General features: G+C 35.2%; 2 long non-coding RNA genes across 2 annotated transcripts; both read left to right on the forward strand.

Annotated features, from left to right (window-relative positions):
- Positions 1 to 873: 873 nt before the first annotated feature.
- Positions 874 to 7390, forward strand: LOC118275312 (uncharacterized). Its single transcript, XR_007705520.1, has 3 exons — positions 874 to 1133; positions 7084 to 7185; positions 7278 to 7390. It is a non-coding gene; the product is annotated as an uncharacterized LOC118275312 (long non-coding RNA).
- A 2287-nt stretch (positions 7391 to 9677) lies between these two features.
- On the forward strand, positions 9678 to 12326 carry LOC118275303 (uncharacterized). The gene is made up of 2 exons (XR_004783570.2): positions 9678 to 9933; positions 11280 to 12326. It is a non-coding gene; the product is annotated as an uncharacterized LOC118275303 (long non-coding RNA).
- The last annotated feature ends 3705 nt before the right edge of the window (positions 12327 to 16031 follow it).

Here is a 16031-nt window from a genome sequence, read left to right on the forward strand (position 1 = left end):
ATAAACTATAAAAACTTCAAGTAATACATTGTTTTATGGTTTTAAGGACTATTTAAAGGTTGTCGATATCAAAAGCTTGTTTTGTGGTCGTAAATATTATTACAGACTGAATGTCTAGTCATTTTTAGATTATGAATTGTATATGGCTCACTATTATTTATTTTTCTTGAATGCCTTGACGTATTAAATATGACGATGGTATTAATATTTTTTTGTTACAGCAGTTTAGACTATTAGTTTGAATTTGTGGAATCAAACACAATGGACACAGTTCATAGAAACTCCTCGTGGTTACCATTGTATTGTCTTATCTCCCACTCGACCAACCTGTACCTACCTATCCTTTGTATCTTTTATTTTATTTCGTAAACGTTACAATTTCTTCATACATTTAAATACTTTATTAACTCTTTATTAAAACACACATGGCTTAGTTTGAACGTACCAATCTTGCTACCTTTGGGTAAACACAATGACATGGCATTCCGTAAAATAAATAAACCTTTACCTTTGGCAGAATTAAGAAATTAACGTAATCAATTATCACGTGCCGTCGTTTATATATTATATCTACAATAAAACGAAAATAAAAATATATTGTTAGGGATTTTTAAATTAGTTTATTTCCCTTTATTTTATAAATTTGGTCTACGTGCAAATTCTACGATTCCTGAAATTTCGTTATCACCAAACTCACCGCAAACAATGGGAGCACTCCGACCAATCACAGCGTTCTACCCCCACCCACAACCCTGCGTACGCGCAGACAGCACGAATTTTGCATTCCCTACACACTCAGTACTTAGTTAGTAACCAAGTGCAAACCACTGCGACTGCAACGCATTCTTCTTCAACAGCCAAATTTTTGAAATGGAGTCAGGAAAGGCGGTTAAAAATTTGGAGAAGGTATGTCTCACTTATTACATATATAACTTAAGTTATATTTTTTGAAAATGTTGTGTTGTTTCTAACCAGATTTTTTGTTTTCTTATCAGGGCCAGAACCAGGAACCTGCACCTGCACCTGCACCTGTACCTAAACCTTCGACATCGAAAGGTTCAAGTACAGGTTCCAAAGCGCCCAGACCGAGGCGCGGCAGACCAACCGGTGCAAACCGGACCCCTCTCTCCCTGGTGCGTATAAAACAAATGCTACAAGTTATTTATATTGCACATTCTCATTGGGACTGAACAATGTATTAATAATGAACTTTATTTACAGGAAGAACGGCGCGCAAGAAATGCGCAGTACGAAAGGGAGAGGAGGGAGGATTTAGCCCAGGCCCAGGCTGAGCTAGCTGAGGCCGCTGGGTGCGACCCAAATGTAAGTTTACAAACCTTGAAATCTTTACAAGTTCAAGTTGAGCCGACTTTATTGTTGTACACGTTATGTCTTACTTTAATTTCTTTTTGTAGGTATCGGAGGCCGACTTGTTGGCATTTGTAGTCAATAAGTTGAGTGCAGACAAATTAGAAGTAAAGCAGAGCATTGAAGAATACAGGCGGTTAAACGCCAAGTTAGAGGCACACAGTAAGTATAAAACTGAAACTTTCTTCAAAATATCAATTTATGGTTTTTGTTCGAGTAAATACATTTCTTAACATGTGTGTGTGTCTTGTTACAGTTGCCAGTTGTCTCCTGCGGTTGGGCCCGGACTATGTTGATAGTGACGATGAGGAGGTGCAGCTGGAAAAGCCCAATGTAAGATACACTTACTTCATTCATTTGCAATGCACTTGATATTACACTTGGTGGATTATTTTTCTAAAATTTATTTTGTAATTTTCAGAATAAACGGAAACGTAAACCATCAGACGAGGCGCTTGGTGATGGCAAACGTTTGCGGCGTAGTGGAAAGGAGCCAGCGAGTTGGATACCAGCTGCCGACCTCGCTGAAGCCGGGCCCTCCTGTGCACACACAGCACAGGTACAGCCGGAACCAACAGCTCCACGGCCATCATCACCGCTACTGGCTGACTTAGATGACTTAGACCTTTTCTGTGAGTATTAGTTTTATATTTGAGTAACTATGTCTTATTTATTTTGGTTGCATATGTAACATAAACTAACAAGTGTTGTATTTTTGTAGTTGCACAGCTGGAGCCGTCGCCATCCGAGCAAGTGGCATCACGGCCACCATCGCGTCAACATACCCCATCAACAGGATCGGAACAGGAAGAGTTGCCGTTCCTGCAAGACATAGACATTCAAGATCTCTGTAAGTATAAGACTTGTACTGGAGTAACTATGTCTATTTTGGTGTCATTTGTAACACACAACTAACTAGTATTGTATTTTTTGCAGTTCCCGACTTGGAGAACCTAGACCTGATGCAACTTATCTGTAAGTATTTGTTTCGTATTTGAGTAACTGATAATAATAATTAGTGTTTGCCTTTTGACCTGTTAGTTTAATGTTAGTCATATTTTGATTGTATTAATATCATATAACTTATCTGCTGTATTTTTTATTTCCAGCGCAAGACGACTTGGATGCTGTCAAGGATCTACCAGTCTGAAGAATACGGACAGAGCTCCGTAGGTAGATTAACCATTCGTGCAGATTAACCACTTTGTAAAAATAAAATACAAGAAATATATATTAATTTAAATTTATTTTTACTTCTTTTATTTACACACTTTGAATTATACAGTATAGAGATTGCTCATATAATTTAAACGAAACTACAAGTATTACTAGTCTACAGAAGCATAATATAACTAAATATTTCAACAAAAATTGTTTTTATTTTTTTAATCAAAATAAATAATAAAATTAATCAAGCATTAAATTCTGTGTGAACAGCTTCATGTTCCTTGATCACATAATATCTATAATGTTTTATGTTATCTGGGAATGTTACGGACAGGCGGCACGGCTGCCATACTGCCGTATTTGTAAAGAGTGTTCAAAGGACATGGCTAAACCAAAGTATGGACGTCGTAACCCGTACAAATAAATATTGTATAAATATGGTACCTAGCAATAAATAAAGCCGCATAATTAAAAATTGATATTTTGTAATTAAGAAGGTCCAGAAACTTGGCATATCTACGCAATCCTGAAAATAAAGTAGCGTTCCTACGTCAAACAACGTTACAAAAACTTCAAACTATAACATTGCTATGAACTTTTACCAAGGCGTTTTGATGTACCTGAGCCGAAAGTTATTTATATATGAGGTAGATAGGTAAACAATTCTGCTTATACTAGATAATGAACACAAAGTAACCAAGGACAGACACAAAATATATAGTAAGATTGTGCAATCTTATACAAAATATATATTTTGTGTCGATCAAAACATTTACAATTATTTGGTTTCAGAAAAAAGTCATTATATTACCGTTATTAAAAATTGATGTTCGTTTAATTATTTCGATTTGATTTTCGGGGAAACTAATGTCCTAATAATAGCTTGCAGTACCTACTTCCGTGTTGTCATGTCATGACAGAAAAAAATCAATTATGAAACTTATTTTTTGTTAATTTTTGTTCACCAAGTTATAAGAATTAGTTAAACACAAAATAATTCATAAGTGAATATTTAAATGATACGGGTTAGCGTGAAATTCGTATTCTTGTTATTATGCCTGGGTCAGTCATTTAGCCATCTCCTTTCCTCAAAGAGCATAATGCACTTTTGGCTTAACTACTGGGATTGTTTCGCTCATTTTTCGTATATTATCAGCCAAATTGATAACAAAATTATGTGCTTTAAATTAGGTCATAAGAGATCTCCCCATACCACATACGAATAGTTTGGTGAGATTAAGCTTTATAATACTAATTAGGATAATTTAAAATCATTTATTTACCATTTTGCAAAATAAATATCATTTATTTATCATTTTGTAGACCAAATACATGTATCATGACAAAAAAATGTTTTAAATATTGATTGTTAATACATTTTACTTACGTTATTTACAATCCTTTAGATTCATTAATTTAAAATAGTAGATACACAATTGAACAATGACCAGTTATGTTACAGTTTAAGGTAATGGACAGAATGAAATTATTTATTTATAATAATTGACGAATAAAATTATATTTGGAGTCGTCCTATTCGTTATCTGAAATATATTATTACATAATTATACAAAAAAATATTGCTTAATATTCGTATAAAACATGATTGAAGTTTTATAGAAATGTTTTTATTGCTCCAAAGAACTTGTACACTATGCTAAGGTGTGCCTCTGCCTACCCCTTCGGGGATTAAAGGCATGACGATATGTATGTATGAATGTATGTATTAGGAATTACTAATTAATTTACTAGAAACATCCAACCTAAACGTCACGCACTTTATTCCTGAAGGGGTGGGCAAAGGTGCACATAATGGCAATGTACGCCCACATTTCACAATTAATGTTGTAAGTCCCATGTAATAGGGGGTGAGCCTATTGCCACACTGGGTACAATTCCAGTCTCCGTGCTACTACTGAAAATACTCGAAAAATGAGAAAGAACGCAGTAGTACTTTGCCCGGCCGGGAATGAAACCCGAGACCCCTTATTTTGACTTGAGTCGCACTTGCGACCACTCGACCAACGAGGCAGACATTATTATTATTAATGAGTAATAAAGCTATTATTTCTTGTTTCTAACTTTATTTGCTTGTACTTGGTACAAACAAAGCTGCGTGGTATTTTAGCAAAGAATAAAAAGTTAATTTGCAAAGAAATTGTTTCTTTTATGAAATAATACAAAGGAGTAGGAGTCCGAGCGAGAGATAAGACAATACAATGGTGACTGCCAATTGTTTCTGTGAAACATTTATAGATAAGCGGGTGCATTTGGGATTGCTATTATGTTTTGTTTTCGTAATTCCAAACATATTCAATATGTGTGTGTGTCCTGCGGGTACCTCGCTCTGTTAATGGTTCTGACTGTTGCTAACTGACTAAGAATACTTTTATAAAATATACAATGTCCATTGCACTGGACGCCTCAAAAAACTATCGAAACTTTGTCTACTGTTAAACCTACTCCATGCGCTATTGTAAACAATCTGCTACGCCGCGGCGTAGCATGTGCTACGGCGTAGCATTTGTGCTACGGCACACCGGAACTCCTCGGTACTGCTTTACTGGTGCTAATAATGTAAGTTTCAGCACTTGAAACTTGTAACAATTAAAACCATTTATTTATAGATCTCGTTTCCCAAAGTATTTACTAATGTATGTTACGAGTAATTTTACAATTATCGAATCAATTCCACTCATTAATTATTTATGAAAAGTGCTTTACAATAGTAAGACTAATATTTTTCAGATAATAACTATTGGATTGTGCCAAAATGCTCTTTAAAAAAACCCTACAAACAAATAAACAATTTGTTTCAATATTTGAATTGACTGGGCTTTGAAATATGGAACTAAATATAAGAGTCATTATTAGACATTTGTAAAGAATAAATTGGTTTATAATCCTAATCCTTTTACAATGCCAAGTGAAAAAATACGAGCAGTCCCAAAATTTGTTATTAAGGAGTATTTATTGTTTTATAACCATCCACAACCTGGTCCCTTACGACGGCTCAACAGCCGGGACAGCTTAACAAGTTCTTTGAGGATTTATACGCTTCTTTACATTTATTGATAAAACCTATTTTTACTTGATGATGTTCATCATCGTTATCATATCAGCCACAAGACGTCCACTAGTGAACATAGGACACATACACAGGCATGCTGTACAGCGAGATTGTGTTTTCGGTTTTTTGTACGGACATAATATCTGATGAAATAGCCATCGGGTTTATATTCGAAATTGAAGAATAAATTCTGGTTATAATTCTAACCATCAATAAGTCTATGAAAATGTATATATTAATTAACTTTTTGACCAAATGAATAAATTAATAAAAATAAACTATAAAAACTTCAAGCAATACATTGTTTTATGGTTTTAAGGACTATTTAAAGGTTGTCTATATCAAAAGCTTGTTTTGTGGTCGTAAATATTATTACAGACTGAATGTCTAGTCATTTTTAGATTATGAATTGTATATGGCTCACTATTATTTATTTTTCTTGAATGCCTTGACGTATTAAATATGACGATGGTATTAATATTTTTTTTACAGCAGTTTAGACTATTAGTTTGAATTTGTGGAATCAAACACAATGGACACAGTTCATAGAAACTCCTCGTGGTTACCATTGTATTGTCTTATCTCCCACTCGACCAACCTGTACCTACCTATCCTTTGTATCTTTTATTTTATTTCGTAAACGTTACAATTTCTTTATACAGTTAAATACTTTATTAACTCTTTATTAAAACACACATGGCTTGGTTTGAACGTACTAATCTTGCTACCTTTGGGTAAACACAATGACATGGCATTCCGTAAAATAAATAAACCTTTACCTTTGGCAGAATTAAGAAATTAACGTAATCAATTATCACGTGCCGTCGTTTATATATTATATCTACAATAAAACGAAAATAAAAATATATTGTTAGGGATTTTTAAATTAGTTTATTTCCCTTTATTTTATAAATTTGGTCTACGTGCAAATTCTACGATTCCTGAAATTTCGTTATCACCAAACTCACCGCAAACAATGGGAGCACTCCGACCAATCACAGCGTTCTACCCCCACCCACAACCCTGCGTACGCGCAGACAGCACGAATTTTGCATTCCCTACACACTCAGTACTTAGTTAGTAACCAAGTGCAAACCACTGCGACTGCAACGCATTTTGCATAAACAACAAAATTTTTGAAATGGAGTCAGGAAAGGCGTTAAAAATTTGGAGAAGGTATGTTTCACTTATTTATAAACTTAAGTTTCTTTTTGTACATGTTGAGTTGTTTCTAACCAGATTTTTGTTTTCTTATCAGGGTCAGAACCAGGAACCTGCACCTGCACCTGTACCTAAACCTTCGACATCGAAAGGTTCAAGTACAGGTTCCAAAGCGCCCAGACCGAGGCGCGGCAGACCAACCGGTGCAAACCGGACCCCTCTCTCCCTGGTGCGTATAAAACAAATGCTACAAGTTATTTATATTGCACATTCTCATTGGGACTGAACAATGTATTAATAATGAACTTTATTTACAGGAAGAACGGCGCGCAAGAAATGCGCAGTACGAAAGGGAGAGGAGGGAGGATTTAGCCCAGGCCCAGGCTGAGCTAGCTGAGGCCGCTGGGTGCGACCCAAATGTAAGTTTACAAACCTTGAAATCTTTGCGAGTTTAAGATGAGCCGACTTTATTGTTGTACACGTTATGTCTTACTTTAATTTCTTTTTGTAGGTATCGGAGGCCGACTTGTTGGCATTTGTAGTCAATAAGTTGAGTGCAGACAAATTAGAAGTAAAGCAGAGCATTGAAGAATACAGGCGGTTAAACGCCAAGTTAGAGGCACACAGTAAGTATAAAACTGAAACTTTCTTCAAAATATCAATTTATGGTTTTTGTTCGAGTAAATACATTTCTTAACATGTGTGTGTGTCTTGTTACAGTTGCCAGTTGTCTCCTGCGGTTGGGCCCGGACTATGTTGATAGTGATGATGATGAGGAGGTGCAGCTGGAAAAGCCCAATGTAAGATACATTCACTTCATTCATTTGCAATGCACTTGATATTACACTTGGTGGATTATTTTTCTAAAATTTATTTTGTAATTTTCAGAGTAAACGGAAACGTAAACCATCAGACGAGGCGCTTGGTGATGGTAAACGTTTGCGGTGTAGTGGACAGGAGCCAGCGAGTTGGATACCAGCTGCCGACCTCGCTGAAGCCGGGCCCTCCTGTGCACACACAGCACAGGTACAGCCGGAACCAACAGCTCCACGGCCATCATCACCGCTACTGGCTGACTTAGATGACTTAGACCTTTTCTGTGAGTATTAGTTTTATATTTGAGTAACTATGTCTATTTTCTTTACATATGTAACATAAACTAACAAGTGTTGTATTTTTGTAGTTGCACAGCTGGAGCCGTCGCCATCCGAGCAAGTAGCATCACGGTCACCATCGCCTCAACATACCACATCAACAGCATCGGAACAGGAAGATTTGCCGTTTCTGCAAGACATAGACGTTCAAGATCTCTGTAAGTATAAGATTTGTACTGGAGTAATTAAGTCTATTTTGGTGGCATTTGTAACACACAACTAACTAGTATTGTATTTTTTGCAGTTCCCGACTTGGAGAACCTAGACCTGATGCAACTTATCTGTAAGTATTTGTTTCGTATTTAAGTAATTGATAATAATAATTAGTTTTTGTCTTTTGACCTGTTTGTTTAATGTTAGTCATATTTTGATTGTATTAATATCATATAACTTATCTGCTGTATTTTTTATTTCCAGCGCAAGACGACTTGGACGCTGTCAAGGATCTACCAGTATGAAGAATCGGACAGAGCTCCGTAGGTAGATTAACCATCCGTGCAGAATTCTTATCATACTTTGTAAAAATAAAATATAAGAAATATATATTAATTTAAATTTATTTTTACTTCTTTTATTTACACACTTTGAATTATACAGTTTAGAGATTGCTCATATGATTTAAACGAAACTACAAGTATTACTAGTAGTATTATTAGTAGTATTATTTTAGTCTACAGAAGCATAATATAACTAAAGATTTTTTTTAATCAAAATAAATAATAAAATTAATCAAGCATTAAATTCTGTGTGAACAGCTTCATGTTCCTTGATCACATAATATCTATAATGTTTTATGTTATCTGGGAATGTTACGGACAGGCGGCACGGCTGCCATAATGCCGTATTTGTAAAGAGTGTTCAAATTCGCTCAAAGAGCATAATGCAGTTTTGGCTTAACTACTGGGATTGTTTCGCTCATTTTTCGTATATTATCAGGCAAGTTGATAACAAATTATGTGCTTTAAATTAGGTCATAAGAGGTCTCCCCATACCATATACGAATAGTTTGGTGAGATTAAGCTTTATAATACTAATTAGGATAATTTAAAATCATTTATTTACCATTTTGCAAAATAAATATCATTTATTTATCATTTTGTAGACCAAATACATTATGTATCATGACAAAACAATGTTTTAAATATTGATTGTTAATACATTTTACTTACGTTATTTACAATCCTTTAGATTCATAAATTTAAACTAGTAGATGCACAATTGAACAATGACCAGTTATGTTACAGTTTAAGGACATGGACAGAATGAAATTATTTAGTTATAGTAATTGACGAATAAAATTATATTTGGAGTCGTCCTATTCGTTATCTGCAATATATTTTTACATAATTATACAAAAAAAATATTGCTTAATATCCGTATAAAACATGATTGAAGTTTTATAGAAATGTTTTTATTGCTCCAAAGAACTTGTACACTGCGCTAAGGTGTGGCACACGTACGGTACTATACGGCGGCGTAGCCATTACTACGGCGTAGCAGTCGGCGTAGCCGTGTAGGCACAATTACTGCGTAGCGAATAACAGTAGCTAAAGTTTCACAGTATTCTCACAAAAATAACACTTAATTTATTTTGTTTGTATCAACGTAATAACTAAAGAATAATATGTCGAAAGTCGAAGCCCGACATCGCCGAGTGTTGGCGGCGGTCGGCGACAACGGGGTCGGCGCGATGCGCGGGTTACGGGCGGAGCAAGCGCCGGTCATCGCCGGGCATGATCGAGACATTTCATTCAATCGCTATAGGCTTCTCTTCGGAGCCACCGCTTTGTGTATACTAGTTATCTCCTAATTAATAAATCAGTTGTAATTAGTGAAATACTGTAATGACTTATTTTCACACCCGTCTTGTGAACGTAATTACTGTACGCAACAGATTGGTGCTTTAAGCAACCCGAAGAATTACCTAACGGGAAGCGTGGCGTATGCAGGCGGACTTTGGACCCTCTTCATTCGAAAACGCACATGGTTACGTTAGTCAAAATTATACTAATTGTAAGTAATTATTCATTTATTTATTAATTATCTACTCTAATTATCTATGTACTTATATCTATCATTACAGGTTAAACCTAATGCGATAGACAAGCTACTGACATTAAGCAAAAAAACAATAATTAATAATTATAATATTCTTAAGAGGAACTATAATACCAAATGATTATCCTTATTTCAAATAATCCTAATAACATACCGTATGCTACCCATGTGACGTCATAATTAACAATTAGTATAATATGTAATACCTAAATTAAATTATTATTTAGTTACCAGATAAATTGCTACGCCCTATCAGGGTCATGTACTGTACTAGTAGTATATAATGCCTATATGTATGTAATATCATTAGAATTTAAACGGGATACTTTAACATCAATATAATAATAAACCATGTTTATTACTAATATCACGATTCTAGTTCTAATGATGATACTAGTGACCATGTCAGTTTAAAAACTTATATATAACGAAACAAGGACATTTCACAAAGGCGAAGAGTAAAAATATTAGCGGTTTGATAAGATGTTTTGTGAGTTCGTCCTATTTATCCTGAATGTTCACCGCTTATTTCTTTTACCATTATCTAATTCTGTCCCGTGCCTAGCTTCAAAAATTGCCAAATGATTTATTCTTATCCTTGGTTAATCAACATGAACTACATCTTTTAACATACCTATGCAATCAACAAGCTTATTACGCATATGCATTTATTTGAATTCACTATCGTAGCTAATTATAATAGTTCGCCGTTTCCAAGAAACCAGTTTCTTCTATCGGGTCGGTTGCCTATAATAAAAACAATTAGTGAATTTCTTTGTCAATGCTCCGTGACTAATTACTGTTTTTTTTTAATTGTATAAGCCGGTAAACGAACAGACGTATCACCTGATGGTAAGCAATTGCCGTCGGACATGGACACTTGAAACACCAGAGGCGTTACAAGTTCGTTGCCGGCTTTTTGGGGTTTAGGAATTTAAGGGTTGTTGGGGAATCGAAACCTTTAATCACAAAACAAAATACAGCGCAAGCCTTGTATCACGTCGGTTTACTGTGAAGCCGTGGTGGTATCACTCCGGTCGAGCCGCTACTATTACTTACTGTTACTACTCAATTCTTTGTGTTTAAAATCATTTAATAGAAAAATAGCTTTAATAACATTGCCTGATAATTGCAAGACTTTAATTAAGAAACGTTCATCTTTCAAACCTAAACTTACCTCATACAGTAATTATTTAACAGTCCTTGAAAGCTGAAAAGAGCTCAGTGATGTACAGATCACTGAATTACAGTGACGAATAGATGAAACTGAAGTATTAAATGAATACTTCGACTCGTTACAGGTTAAAATCGAGTTGCTTCGTGACGAAACTCCCGGCGAAGATGACGTTACGCCGTCTGAGCGCAGCAGTTTGAGAATGAATACTTAGCAGAGATAGCCAACGCCTGCTGTCTTCTTGCAGCAAAGGGTCGTGATTCTGCGGCAAGCTTCAATGACGCACGATCAGGTGAGGATTTCAAGGGCAGTCCGAACGTTAGCCTTCCCTAAAATTTATTTGCCTAAATTCAGCGGTAGTTGCTTTTTTTATATTAGCGTTACCACACCCTAGGATTTTCTCCTGTGTCGTAGGTGCGTTTACAACCATACAATTTCATAGACCCTAAACAAAAAATTGTGGATGACACAAAGATTTGCTCCATGCGGGAATCGAACCCGCTACACGTTGCACAACAGCCAGTTGCCCAGCCCCCGAGCCGACTGTGCAGTCAAAGTTATCAGCACTGGCTCGAGTTTAGGGACATTTTATCTTCATTATTCATAAGAATGTAAACATTGATAATACATATTACCAAACTCCATTGGCTAAGAGCGTCGCTTAAAGGAAGCGCAGTGTTAATTATAAAACATAATTATTACTGTGGTTACTGCCAAGCAAAGGGCCTCGGGTTCCATTCCCGGATCGGGCAAAGTACTGCTGGGCTTTTCTCATGAGTAGCACGAAGTCTGGAATTGTGCCTGACGAATAATACATAATGAAAAGTAGGTATATGTATATTGGCATGACGTGCCGTAATGTGCAGGTGCCTCTGCTTGCGTTCATATTACTGTATCTGTAGTGATACTTATAATATAGCATGGGATTTACTACTTGAGCTGGACGACAACAGTCGGCTGCTTGTTATTATTAATAACCATTCACAAGCTTTTTTTAATCTTGAACAGATACTTACGGAGTCTTGTAAGTCCATTCGTTGTCTGGTTGATACAACTACCAAAAATATAGCGGCACTTCTACATTGCAGCAACCTACCGAATATTGGGATACTTTAATTATTTTTATAATGTCGTCCAAATGAAATAAAACTAAATAGTTCATTAACATGTCCAACGTTGGACTCTCATTTAATCCTTTAACTGCCATCAGAAAACTGTTGAAGGCAAATCCTCCACTAACGTAGGTCACCGGTGACCTACGTGGCAGTTAACGTGTTAATTTATTTCTATGTTCGCCCATTCAATTCTGTCCAAAGGTCATTAATATTATTCGTCCCAGAAATGTAGATAAACACTATTAATGACCTTTTTAAGAAATCATAAGATAGAACCTGTCACTCTTCCAAAACTGGAACTATGCGCCGCTTTGTTGGATGCAAGGTGCAAGACTGTTTGTCAAAATAATAAAGAACTGCGTTATCCTTACAATTTCAAGCTTATCGTTTCTGATGTGACTCGACTACAATTTTGGGTTGGTTATAATCTCCACCCAATCAGTTTAAACAGTTTGTGAGTAAACGGATAAACAATATACATTTGGAGTTACTTACCGTCAAAGGTAAATCTCGCAGATCTAGTATCACGTAATTTATCTGCTGATCAGAAGGTGACATGGGCCACATCTTTTTAAAAATTAAACGAGTCAATGTCAAAATGCTAAATAAAAACAGAAACACAAAATTTATAAAGTGAGGAAAATATATGTTTAGCTACAAACACAACTAATTATATGGATAGTCGTAATCAAAACAATAATAATTAACTAAAGTATTACAAAAATATTCTGACTTCAATAAATTACAAACAATCATAATTTATGTACACTTCGAATATTACTTTTAATTTTGTTTGATTATATCGTAACATTAACTTAAATACTTTACTTAACAACTTCACTTTTACTTTACTTTATGTACATAGATGTATAAATGGCTCAAAAAATAAATCGAGTAATATTACTGACAGTTTCACCCTTCTAGAATTACAAAACTCGTTACATTGTATTTATACTTGTCGACATGTTTTATACTAAGTTGAATTAATAAATACAAAATAAATATACGCATTATTAACAAAAAAAAATAGATATAACGTCATTGAAATAAAACCAAAAAGTAAAATTAATCATTTATTAATATATTAAACATGAGATGACATATACACAGTAATTGGTGTGAACAAGCTGAATTCAACCCTGTCACAATAACAATACGTCGTAATTTAACTTATTACATACAGTTACAATTACATTGTCACATTAACAATTACATGACAAAAACAGGCATATTGTAAGACAATAATAAACAAAGTGCTGAAATTTTTAAGAAAATACGATTCATGTTTTTCAGGAAGGTAAGCAGAGGTGTACAAAAATCATTATTTTACAATTCATATTAATAATAAGAATTATTTTACTAGATATTTGTAAATATCGAAGGCAGACTTGTAGTTTATTAAATTAGCAGAGAAATAACAACGTATCGATGAATGTAGTAGACGTATAAACGTAGTAAACGTAGATGTATATACGAAAGTATAAAACGTATCAATGCAAACAGACGATAAAGTCGGCGCAAAATTAGCGTTTAACAATTAGTTTTTTATTCTTATATACAGGAATATCAACTTGGTATATTATATAAATGCATAGTGCATAGGGCGAATGCTGTCCTAACGGGTTGAAGCTGCAGCGTGTCCATGGCATCAGTAACACAGTAACAAATAATATAGTATACTATCTGAATCCATTATTCTATATACCACATACAGTTCGACTCATGTATACTGTATGTACTATCGCTGCATATACTATTAGTACGTACAATAATATCAGTAAAAGTGAGAGCGACTCGGACTCGGAATAACCGAATTATTCTCAGAACACTAAGTAAACAAGTGCATAGGGCGAATGCTGTCCTAACGGGTTGAAGCTGCAGAGTGTCCATGGTTTCCAACAATGGAATCAGGAAAGGTTTCAAATAATTTGGAGAAGGTAATAAATATGTCTCACTTCTTTGGGGATTATTATTTATAAACTTTTTTTTGTAAAATTTGAGTTGTTTCTAACCCGATTTCCCTGGTTCGTATAAAACAAATGTCTGAACAATATATTCATAATGAACTCTATTTAGACGAAAAACCACGCAGGGAATGCATAATACGAAAGGGAGAGGCCAAAGCCACAAAGTGCGACGCAAATGTAAGTTTACAAAATGTACGTTATGTCATATCCGACTTGATGACATTTGTCATCAAAAAGTTGAAGAATGCCAAAGAAAAACAAAATATTGACGAATATAGGCAGATCAACGCTAATTTGAAGGCAGAAAGTCAGTGTAAAACTGTATATTTCTAGAAATAATCAATTAATGGCGTTACTTATGTCGTGTTGTATGTCGTCGTCTATTCATACATATTCCTGTAGTGCAGTACCTGTGTATTTTAGTGAACTATACTTTGTATGGCTTATCAGACTGATTAGATAATATGTTCATTACAGTCGAATTAATGTTGGTAATATTTGTACCTGCATCAAAATGGGTAAAATAAAACGTCTGTATAAAAATATTTGTTTTACCACCTAATTTGAATCCCACATTATACCTACCTCATTACATCGCAGCTTTATTTGAAAAGGATTTAAAGGCTCATCGCATTGGGCCATAAGCTTAATCAAATTCTCGAGGATCCCATGGGTATTTGAGTAATATATTATTTTCTGTTTTTTATCTTGTTTTATTTGTTTTTGAAGGTGACAACGGCAGCACTTATGGCGTTTGTCATAACGAAATTTAATAAGGCGAAAGATATGGAAGAAGAAAACCGCCAGGCGGAAAATGAAATTAAGCGCCTTAACAGAAATTTAGAGGCACAAAGTAAGTTAAAGTACTATTTCTTTTTAATATCAGTTTAATTATGTAAATTAATTCCTTAACATGTGTGTATGTCTTGTTACAGTTGCGAGTCGTTTCGAGCGGTTGGGCCCGGAGTTTGTTTAAAGAGGGTGTGCTCGGATTTAGTTTTGAGTGACGGTGAAGAGGAGAAAGAGAATGTAAGATACACTCACTTTATTCATTGGCCATATGCCGCACATGTGATTAAAGAAGCAGAATCAACAGAACCTTTCATTAATGTTTGAACAAACTTCACAGTTTAACTTTAGTGTCTATCAATCCCATCAACAGTGCACTTGATAGTACACTAGCTGGTTTTTTTTCTTAAACAGACACGAAAACGCAAGGTCTCCTGTGATGAGAAACGTCTGCAGGCTGATGAACAGCCAGCTGACCTTGCAGAAGCCGGGCCCTCCCAAAGTACCGTCCCACCCCAAACGCCAATTAGTCCTCATTTTGGTGACGCCGACATAGATTATAATCTACGAGACGTAAGGTGAAACAGGAGACCACCGTCTCCTGTGATGAGAAGCGTCAGCGGGTTGATCAGCCAGCAGATACAGAAGCCGGGCCCTCACCAACAAAAACCGTCCCACCCCAAACGCCAATTGAACTTCATTTTGGGGACGCCGACATAGATTATATGTTAGGTGAGTATAAGATTTGTATTTGGGTAACCAATAACAATAAAAAAGGCTTAACGACCTTTCTATTTAATGTTATATTTTGATTGCATTTGGATCATACAACTTATCTGCTATTTTATTTTTTGTTTTCAGCTCAAAACGACTTCCTACTAGACACTACCATGGAATCTCTGGAATTTGATTGAACTAGCCATGCTGGCCGTACAAAGTAAGAGATCTTTGTAAAACTTGTATAAAATACCATATCGGCTGGCGGGAGCAAACAACGATGGCAACGAT

This window comes from Spodoptera frugiperda, chromosome 8, assembly GCF_023101765.2.
Source record: "Spodoptera frugiperda isolate SF20-4 chromosome 8, AGI-APGP_CSIRO_Sfru_2.0, whole genome shotgun sequence".
Classification (NCBI taxonomy): Eukaryota; Metazoa; Arthropoda; class Insecta; order Lepidoptera; family Noctuidae; genus Spodoptera; species Spodoptera frugiperda.